The sequence below is a fragment of the Pygoscelis adeliae genome, unplaced genomic scaffold (genome assembly GCF_000699105.1).
Source record: "Pygoscelis adeliae isolate BGI_AS28 unplaced genomic scaffold, ASM69910v1 Scaffold186, whole genome shotgun sequence".
Taxonomy (NCBI): Eukaryota; Metazoa; Chordata; class Aves; order Sphenisciformes; family Spheniscidae; genus Pygoscelis; species Pygoscelis adeliae.
The window spans coordinates 372181-381181 of record NW_008825071.1 but is presented as its reverse complement, the minus strand read 5'-3'; positions in this window follow the sequence as shown (position 1 = coordinate 381181).

The following is a 9001-nucleotide window of genomic DNA, read 5'->3' as shown; positions in this document are numbered from 1 at the left end:
CCAAAATTACTGGGGTGGCACCAGCAAAGGTTGAGCTTGTTACTCTCCTGCTGACATGCAGGAAAGGTAAAATTGCCAGTTGCAGTGAAAGTTGTTGTGCAGATCTATTCAGACAGTGAATGCTATGTTTTCCCACAACTATTGTCACATTTTTATTTTGTTCTGCTACTTTCCTTAAAATGAAGGTATTTCCCCAAAGACGGTGGTGCCAGATATCTATTTACCCATTCTTAATGCAATTCATGCTATGAGGATGCCAAGCTATATTTTTCTCCATGTACCCATGCTTACATACATATGGTACATGCAAGAAGCTCATATCTAGTCAGTAAAAAGCATTTCATGTTACCTTGCATAAGAACAGCTTTCTTAGTAGTTCATTTACATAAAAGCAGTAGCTAGGCACAGCCCTAGCTCTTGAACAGCATCAGGAATCATTTGTGCACAAACATTTTATGCATGGGGTCAAACGCATTTCTGATCTATGACAATTCAGTTTTCATGCAAGGACACACAGAAACAAGTGGATATATTCCTCACTGGATCACCCCATACCATCGACAGCTTAGTTGTTTTATGCTTCGTTGATGCAGAATCCCAACAATTGCATAACATCATGCTGCTTCCTTCCCCCGTTCATGAAAGCTAGTAATTTGTAAATGAAAATGAAGTGAGTGTTTAACTTTTCACATCAAATGGGGAGAAATTCACCATGTTGAAACTCAACGGTCCTAATGATGTATTGTGGAAGGTGGTCAGGAACCAAGCAGCACAGGGACTGGCAGTCCTAGATGTCCACAGGAAAAACAAACAGAACACCAGTATCCTATGAACTCTATTTTACAATCCTCTCCATCTCTGAGTATTTATGCTTTCCTAAAGTCTTAGAAGTTAACACCATCTTTGTAAGATAGTTCTTCACTTTGCCTGTGTTTATTTACAGCTTGAGGAAAATCCTAATAAAAATGCATCCTACAATGCAACCGGCTAGACTAGTAGTGCAAGGTACTAGAAGGAATCCTCTTTCTTCCCTTTTTAATGCATAGCAAGGCTGAGTAAAACAAATTATTCTTGCTGATGCCATGCAGTGCAAATTGCAAAGTCATTTCCACAATTTTTGTGTCATTCTCCTGAAAAGAACTAAAGCTCTAAAGATGTTGTAACAAGAGGTAAAGATTTAGTTGCACCATCCCTCCTAGCTTAAAACATGCAAAGAACAGTCCTATGGGGCCTCGACTTTTGCCTCTGGCATGATTTGTGTTTGATCTCACCAAGCAACTTAAATTTGGTTTTAAGTCTTTTTTTGCCATAAGCAGAAGATGAATGATTATGCATAACATTGCTTATAAAACACCCTCTAATACTATAGCAACGTATGCAAACAGTCCTGAAAACAGGTATCAGGAATGAAAACTGACTGAAACGTGTATATAAGCACATGTCCCAGCAGAAATTCTTAGGTAAACTTACCCTGTTGTTAGAAGGGGGAAAGAAGGGAAGTTTTTTTTAATTGCAGAAATACTAATAAGCAGCACATTCAAATGTTTTTACAGAACAGGAATGAACAAACTGATGTTAAGATTGCTGGAAACAGTATGGTGGCTGCACCAACACATTTTCAGTTGAACAGATTTGCTGAAATCCAGAAGAAAAGCTTGACTGAAAAATGAAGAGCCTATTAAGGTAATATAAACCTTACCAGCCTCTATTGGATCCACTGTCTGTGGCTCATTCAAGGATTATTCAGCTAACTGACCCTTGACAGTGTTTGGTGGGACCATTTTTAATTAATTCACCATTTTAATGGATTATTTTACTGACAATAATAATATTTTATAGGTAGACCATGAAAACAAAGACAGACCTATGGGGTAACCGAGTCAGGGAGCAGTACTAAATCAACTGAAAGGCTCAGAAAGAAACCTTCAGCTTCCCTGTCAGCAATCATCAAGTACATTGTAGAACAGCTGGCAAGACCTTCTATCGCATCTCATCGCTTCTTTCTCTGGCCTTCTCCTTTATACAATTATTTCCTCTTGATATCACCAGACACACAATAACTGGGCTAAAAAAAAAATCAAGCTTGCTGTCTAAAGCAATCCTCCCACCTCTTTTCTCTATTTGGAGTTCAAGCCTATACAGGAATATTGCAACATTTCGGGAGGGTTTTCATCATAACATCTTAAGATAAGAACCTTCTTTTTAACTCTTACGAGCGAATTGCCAATACCCATGAATTGGGAATACTTTACTAAAATAAACCAGCTAAAATTTATGTAGCTCTACTACTGTATATGCCATTGTATGCTACATTTCTTATGCCAGTAAAAATAAGCTTGTTAAGGGCCTAGTTTATCACACACGCACCAAAAGGGGAGGGGAAATAGAGTGAAGTTTAAGTATGCCAGATGCTTTTGCCTTATTCTTAGAGTTGTTCTAATTCTCCAAGCTTCAGAGTGTCATATTTTGTGTTCACAGAAAGAGTTGTGTAATACTTTACAGTGAATTATAGGGAAAAATATTATGGTATGAACTATTCAGTTTCATTTACAATACTTTCCATACATTGCATAATTTACAAGAAAAAGACAACACAATTAAGGAGAAAGTTTAGAATGTATTTAAAATGAACATTTCTCTCTTACATAACTATCCTGAACTGTTCTTAAAATTTCAGACCCACGGAACCTCTTTGCAGGGCTTTAGTAAGAGAAAGGCTGTATAAGCCCAGCCACATATTTCCTGTTTCGGGAAAGAAAATGATCCAAGGTGCTTTAATTCAGTTATGCCTCCCAAAGACAGGATCTGCTGAAGGGTAGAAAACAGCTCGAGAATCCTTCAGAATTACCAAATTCTAGAACCACAACCAAGTTTACTGATCCATGAACTGCAGATGCACAAACACGATCTCTACTACAGAAAAGTCTATGTGAGATAACTAAATTTTTCAATATTTACTGCAACTCTCAATCAAAAATACTCCCAGTTGCTTGAAGTAGGGGGCTTGTATGTGACTAACTAGTAGTCTTTGAATGATCATTTCATTTCAACAAACTGAATGTAAGTGCAAAAAAACTATTTTAACCTTCCCAGTTGCTGTTAAGCAAATGAGAACAGTTTTAAGCATTACAGGATTGCAAAATGGTACAAATTGGTGGGGTCTCTGAAGCATACTAGCCTTCATACTCATGAAAAACACAACCTGAAAAGCAAGTAATGGAAGGAAAAAAGGAAGGGGACCTTTGCTTTGTTTTTTAATAGAATACAAAAAAGCTTTTATCCCCAAACCCCATGAACTAGTTAAGAACCACACAGTGTAGCACAAATATAATCCTTCAGACTGAAGACCAGTAATTTTTCAATGTTCACCAGCAATATTAGCTAACACAAGAACATTACTTCCCCAGAAACATTTCAGTCCAGGATAATTAAAGTGTGCCTATCCACTTCTAGCTCAGAGGGAATACATTCCCTCAGACAAGAGGCAGTCTTAAGCAGGCAGACCAAAGACTAAGATCAAAACTTAGTCACAGCAGGTTAATACTCCAAGCAGAACAAATTACTTTCAGATAAAGTAATCAAATCTTTCCTTTGTATTTCAAAGTATAATGCAATGCTAGCATAACACTGGATCCTTCAGTACCACAGTAGGTTGAATTATTTATACAAACATAGGGTTCCACCTCTGAAATAACCTAGAATTAAATTATCAACACCACTTCTTGCAACTTGTAGCTGAACGCAGAGCGCACAGCCTTGGGTATCACAGACATCACCAAGATCCAGGGATGGAAACGCAGAGCACAGCACAGTTTAACAGGTCTGTAGCAGAGGCTGCAAGTGCCTTCCTGCAAGGCTTTCATCAAGACATCTGAAGTCATTAGTCTATTTTAAAACTTGAATAGACTTGACAAAAGATTATCTCACATAGCATGGAGACTAAGACAGACTTCAGAACCAATGTCAGATCACAGACCCCTAAAACACTTCCCAGATAATCCACTGCAATAAAAGACAGGTGTTCTCATTTAAAAAGATGCATATGAAGGTCACATCACTCCATTTTGAAAGCAGAGCAGCTTTCTTCAAGCTCCCAATTTAGCCAGTCACCTTCATACTGTTCTACAGTTAGTTCCTACCTTTATACTCAGGATTAATGGAATAAAGCACCAAGATGATGATTCATCTGCAGGTAATCAACCAGCTGTATCTTCTTTCATCTCATGTAAATAGCATTTGTTTGTTGTTTGGGGAATTTTGTTTTTGTTTGTTTTTTCCTTTTTCTTTTAAGCTTTTTTCCTTTTTATTTTAAGCTTCTTTCCTTCACCAGTGGTAGAGCCCAGGCTGGAAAAGGTATCACTAGACCATGAGAAACAGCAATTCTTCACTGATGTGTCCCCAGAGCAGAAAATGTTTGGCTACAACTTGATGTGACACCTTTGGTTTTGGCACAATATAACAATCTTTCAGTCACTGTTTGAAATTACAGAAAAACAATGTGCAAGTCAAAGTTTAGCTGTAAATTAACACTCACTTTAATAAAAAATAATTTTAAAATAGTGACATCAGCTAAGCTACTCTTTTGTAGACATCTTCTCACACCTGCAAATATAAAATAGAGAACAGATGTTGGAGAAAGAGGACTAACTCCATCCTCCCCCGCCCCAACTGAAATACCGAGTTTCTGCAAGAAAACTTACACACTGTCACTCCGCTGCAAGCTGATTACACTCATATCTTTTATAAATGTTTGGTTTTGCTAGCATGTATATAAACATAAAGATATCAAACTTGCACAACAAAACAGGTCTGAAAACCTTGATATGGTTCTGCTCCAATTACAGTACAAGACAGGAAAATTGGAGGAGCGAAGGAGCTCTAAGCTGGTGCAAAACCTTTTCACTAATTTGGCAATCGATCAAGGAAATCAAAATACTGGATCGGTTCCAAAGAGAGCTGAACTTCCACAGCGTGTAGCTGACACTAATTAAAAGCTGGGTGGATGGCTTGTGTTAAAAACCAGTGAGAAGGAGCCCACTGCTCCTTCTGGATGTTCCTGGCAAACAACTCATCAGCATTTAAAAGGAAGCCGCTTGTTTCCTCAATTCCTACAGAAGATTGACTGACATTTCAACCTACCTGAACCCAGACTGACAGCAGAGACTGGTCTCACAGTAAAAGGGTTTGGGGATTCTGTTGTGTGGGGTTTGTTTGCTTTTTGGTTTTTTTTTTTTAAATTAAAAAAACCCTACGCAATACCACTGGTTTTTCAATTAACATACCCCCTCAGGGACAATCCATCCTTAAGAAAAATGAGGTGTTAATGGAGTACATGTCATACCAAATGCTCCCTTCAACCTTAATAGAGCAAAATTATTTTCAGCTCTGGTAAATAAGCAGTTTGACTCAGCTATCATTTTTACAATGTAAAAAAAAGAACATTCTGGTTACTGTAATCAGATTTGCATTGAGGAGTTTTTTTGGGGGGCCCTACTGCTAAACAAAGTCAACAAGCTTCAGTAGGACTTAAAATAACCATTCCCTTTCATTTCCTTCCCACAAAGGGAAAGGAGGGACCAAAAATTTCTCAGGTTACTGTCATTGCTAGAATGCGTTTCCAAAAGCTGCTTCAAATCTTAAAATCTTTGAATCTAGGACTTAAGGAAGACAAATTCTAAAGGAAACAAGTAATTTTTAAAAAAAGACAAAGGTTCACAGGCTCTAAGTCAGTAGTATCTTCCTTTTCTTTCCAAGCCCTTATATCGTTTTACATGTCATGGTTCTTTGGTTCCAAATGCTGACCCCTTAAACTAAGGACTAAACCACAAGTAAATTCTGACATTTTCAACTTCCACTCTCCAATGCATGGTTCAAAGCAAGTCTGCATGGTGCAGAAGAATAGGGTATCAGTTTGAAGTCATTAATTCCAAAATAATTATCCAAATGGGGAAAAAGTATCCAACAGATATTAAACCCATTTCTAGCTACTCCTTTTTAATTCCAAAGGTACCAGAAGTATTTGAAAACTGCTAGTTTTCCCCAGAATAGGGTCACAGCAATGAAACAGGGGATTTCTGCACTTCCACATTTTACTTTCAACCCTATTCCCCAAACCAAAAGCTTGAGTACGTGTCTCTGTTGACTTCCACAGGCAGCAGTGGCAGGAGTAGTTTAATCAGGTTCAGTACTGCCCCGATGAGCCCATCCTAGGCACCTACTCACAGAACTGGCAGCCACGTCAGTCCCACAAAGCTTTCATGCTTTGGAAAGCCAAAAAGCAGCAACAGGATAAAAAAAGTCTCCATCCGTAGACTTCAGATGGCATCATTATAACCTTCCGCATTTGGGGATTTCATTTCCAAGAAAAAGTAAAAGTTATAATTGCATTTAATCTCACTGTGAGTGAGATTGAAAGGTTAACACACAGATGCTGCCAAACATACCACCTCTTGGCAACAGTTGTTGGAAATCTGCAAACTAGGGATGCCAGGTCATTTTTTTTAAAGAGTTCAATTTAGACTACTGATTAGGATTTACCTGAGTATAATATCCTGTTTTCTGTAAGAAAATCTACAGTTCTTTCAACCATCTGCACTATCATTTTTAGAATATGATCTACATCCACAGTATTTGGTATGTATATAGCATAGGCATCAGTATTTTCAAGTAAATCTCAATTTTTTTTTCAGAAAACAGGCCATCTAGTGTTCTCGCAATGCACTTGAACCCTGTAAATTTTACAGATAACTAAAGCACAGGAAAATACACAGACCTGATATCCAGTTGCACTGCAGAATTAAAAGGCAGAGACAAATGGAAAGACAGGGAGACAGCGGAAAAATACAGTCCAAGCAAAGCCTAACGGAAGCATTCCAGCAAACGTGCCAACAAACTAATCCTCTTTAATGTTTGATATCTTATTATTAGGAAGCAAAGGATTCTTATAAGAAGGGCCTGTGAAAGCAACTGTTTTGTTGCAAGTAAATAAGCTCATGGTTTTCTTAGAAATGTATGGTAAAAGGTTTATCTGTTTGGCAAGAGTTGCTTTCTTTATGCAGTGTTTTAAAACAAGATGATTGAATCACCTGCTCTACTACTTTGCTGCACACCAGTGCAGTATGCATAATAGTCTGATGCAGCAATTATTCCTATGGTATTAAACAAATCCTTCTGAAGGGAAGTTAATATCATTTACAAATCTGCCCTTGGCGATCACTAACAGTAGTCCAGAGAACAAGATTTAGTAAAGAACAGAAGAACAATACTGAGCTCTGGAAGTAGTTCACTACAGAATGAAAGTTTGAAGATTTAAGGAACATTACCGAAATTGCCAGTCTGCTTGTTGAGCCTGAAAATTATTAAAATAAGCAAGTAAAAACACTGATAGAGAAATACTCAAAATATGATTAACTGACTTGGGGTTGGTTCTACCTGAAACGGAGCCATCGCTTCTTTCTCCCTACCCCTTCTCAAAACAGGGTTTTCCAATACCACTCTGAATGCAGGCATAAGGCAAGTCAAAACATACTGTCAAAATTCTTCTGTTCAAAGTTGCTGGAAGGTGCTTATTTTCCTTGGTGAGAGAGATTCAGCCAGCATGCCATAGTTACTACTTCGTTTTTATGACTCTGCAGAAATAAAGGCTCATTTTGATATCAAAAACCTATGCCAGATTTGGTCCTGTTTCATAAATAATGAAGTCAGATTGATATCCTAGACAAACTTGATGGCATGTAACTGTACTTGGTCCTTATATATATTATCCTTTTATATATATCTTATTCAGAACCTACATTTTATGGCACACCATCTTTTTTTTTTTTTAGTATGTTGCAAGTAGTCACTAATGTGAATTTGATGTTTATCTTCTTAAAGCATCTTCAAATGTATTGACATTTTGTTCAAAGAGTGAATAGCCCGAACTAGTCAAACAACTGTAGCTGCTACACTAACAATGCAACATTTTTATTCTCCAGTTTGAACTACTTGGGCTTTGGGGGTGAGGGGGTTGCCACTTTTTCTGTTGTTTTTGGCACTGTATGGGGCCTGCCATAAGTTATTTCAGAAGCTGAGTATCAGGCTATTGCATTAATTTATCTAACATCCACATACCAAGTGATGTTATAAAGAAGCTTCAGTTTTCACCATGGAGGAAGTTGATTCCTCCTCCCTATTCTTCTTCCCAGGACTCCCTAAAATGCCAGGGGTCACTTACTGGAGGTGCTCACACCATCTAGCTTTCTTCCCCCAGATTGTTCTTCCCTTCAGACAAAGCTTGGTATATCTGAAAAAACTCTGATGTTCAGAAAAGGTAATTAGTTTATTAATTAGCATAATTATTTATTAGCAATTTATTAGCAATTAACTGTACTGTGTTTACCTCCAGGAAAGAGGCTCTGTATGATTTTATGCCCACTCCCACGCAAAAGGTTTCACAAAAATTTTTTTCTCCTCCCTTTAATCTTGCTTCCCAGCTAGCTTCAAAACCTTATCAGAGCAAAAAACTTTCAGCACTTAAAAGTTAATGGAGGCACATCAGCTATTAAAAAATCCACTAGCTGAAATAAGCTGGGCTATCCTGTGAAGAAGGTGAAATGAGAACAATTTTCTTCCAATGAGTTTACTACTGAACCATTGAGAACATAAGCTTGCAAATTACTTCCATGTTGCTAATCCTAAGCAAGTATTCTAACTATTCTGTGAATGGTATAAAGCATATCTCCCCACTGGAATTGGAAGAAAAAGAGTGGAGAAAAAAAAAACCACAGCTCACACAGTAGCCATTGTTTGAATATCAGACGGGAAAGCCAGCACTGGCATAACTCTTAATCTGCTGAACTACTAGTTTATCTTGATGAAATTTAACTAAACTATCAGACTGCTTTGAAGGTGTATGCTAAGAATATTAAAAAAAAATAATCAGCAGCTTCCAGAAAATAGCTTCCAGAAGACTAAATGCAGATTGTAGAGACAGCTTTAGATGGAAATTTAAATGCACCTA